Source organism: Entamoeba invadens, assembly GCF_000330505.1.
Source record: "Entamoeba invadens IP1 unplaced genomic scaffold scaff_1105074725199, whole genome shotgun sequence".
In the NCBI taxonomy this organism is placed as follows: Eukaryota; Evosea; order Mastigamoebida; family Endamoebidae; genus Entamoeba; species Entamoeba invadens.
In genome coordinates, this window is record NW_004440113.1 from 29,952 (window position 1) to 32,593 (window position 2,642).

Genomic DNA, 2,642 nt, shown 5'->3' on the forward strand with positions numbered 1-2,642 from the left:
CAACTTATAATTTAAGCATATTTTATTGCTATCGGTGTCTTCGAATTTAAAATGTATATATAGTTGCAACTGCAAACCATCTAAGAAATAAACAAAATGTAATTTGCAATCAATAATTATTATTAATTTTCTTATAACATCTTGTCTGTTTTATCTTATCGCACCAACATGTAGAGATAAACTTTATCAACAACATCAGTTGAATTTCATTAAAATGAAATAATTTCAAAGCTCGGGGTTATAATATTTAGATTTTTTTTGTTGTAACTTGTTAAGATATTAAAAATCAACAATATTTTATTTTCTAAATGAAAGTGATGAAGTAAACAGTGAAACTTTTTTACAAACTCTTGTTATTAAATTGTTAAAAAAATAACAAACTATAAATGTCTCCATATAATTTTATCATAATAGTTGTGGTGTTATCAAAATATAATTGTATAATTTTGTGTGTTGTAATAAAAATGATAATAATACGATTATTTATTAAATGTTTGAAAAATTAATATCTGGTTTATATGTATTTATTAACAAAAAGTCTTTAAACAAAAATAGCGAACATCGACGTACTTACATAATGAATTAATCAACAATTGTTTATTTATTTATGATTTTATTTTATTTTCATGGAATATCACACCCATTAAAAAAATTAGCATTCAATTAAGAATTCAATTATGACTTAACTTTCATTTTATTTGATTTGCATAACAAAGAAAAGTCGACTACCACAACCCAATCAAAAAATCAACATTCAAAAAATAAATGTCATAAATAGTCATTATTCAACCAAAACATCAACGATTACATATGTATTTACATTAATGTATATATTTTTATATACTACAACGTTAAATTGTGTTTATAACTATGTCGTGAAAATTATTGGAAACATTGTATGATAAATATTTTTTTTTAAAAATTTTATTCTGCAAATACAACTATTTTTTACTCGAGTAAACTTTTTATAACACCAAAAAATTGAAAATACGGTATAGTATCATTATTAATATATATTATATTAAAAATAAGCGGAATGTTCGATTAAATTAAAAATAAATAACAATTGAAAACATTTAATCCATATAAATTATTTTTAGAATTTTTTTATTGCTACGGCAATTTTTTTGTTGTAAATGATTTTTGAATCTTTTATTCTAAATGCTTTTTTGATATTTTTTTCTTTTTATATCAAATAGTTCAATTCTACTATTTATTGTTTGGTTTTTTGACGAACCATGATGAAAGTTTAACTTAATTATTAAAATAAACATTATTATTTATGTTTTAAATTAATTATCCATGTTTATCATATTAAACAGTTTTTGATTAAATATACACTATTAAAATAATAAAACAATACAATTCCTTTTGTACATCTTTCTTTTAAATAAGTTGATATTTTTCCTCTTCACCTTAAAAAGAAGAACAAAAAGAATAAACAAAGAAATTTAAAGCAACAAAAATACATTTACTTTTAAAATGATATCAACTACAATTACAAATAAAGAGTAGAAAGAAAGTCGCACCACAATTCTTTCATATTCTTTTTACTAAAAAGAACTTTCTTTTTTATTTATAAGATAAATTCTATAAAAACAGTGTTTTTGTTTGAATTTGGAATCGCGTTGATTCAAGTTTTGCTATTTTTCTTTATGTTGATTGCAATTATTAACTTTTTTAAAAAATAATAAACTACAATAAATTTGTGTTTTTAATAGTATTTTTATATAGTTAATTAGGGTGCACAACCGTAAGAATTAAATATTTTTTTGTAATTTTTTTGAGTGTAAAAAAAGTTTTATATGCCACTTTTTTATCTTTTTCTTAAAAATGGAACAAAACCATAAGATCTGTCTAAATATTGATACGTGTTTTTCAAAACTATATAAATTACAACTATTTCTTTTTTTCGGCCCAAAAAAAGAATAAAAAATAATTAATTATTTATAAACCAAACACCAAAAGGTTGTGTATTTTTTAAAACAATTTGGAAATGAATGAGATTTTTAAAATAAAATGTTATTTTTAAAAATTTAAGTTTTGCACTCCATTCCCTGTAAAAAAGACTAAAATTTTTAACTTGCACAAATTGGGGAGTTGCTTTACATATAATCCATATACTCATTTTATGTTTTTGTCTGACTTCTTGTTGAGTATATAGATTTTTGATTTAATTCGTTGATAAATCTGGGTACATTTATGTTTGTAAACTATTTTTAAAACTCTGTACTGCGATGTACCAATTTATCGGACTAATTATACCTATTTTATTTTTTCTTTGTTTAACCCTCGTTTTTTGTTCAAATATTTACTTTGTAGTATATAGATCCTGCTGATTTCGGGTCCTCAGAAAACCTCTAAATCCTCAGGATCTATTGAAAACATTGAGCCAACGACTTTTTTATACAAGGCTTTATTTGCTTCATTCTGTTTTTTCCCATTTCCTATAGATTAATTCGATTTGGCCAAAATTTTTGAAACAAGGATTACCATAAATATTACAGGGGTGTAACTGAACATCCAAATACACAACCGAATACTAAACACAATTTTTTTGAAAATGCCAATTGATTGGTTATTTTTTTTATTGTTCCATGAACAAAAGGGGTAATTAAAAATAAAAATTCAATAAAAAAACA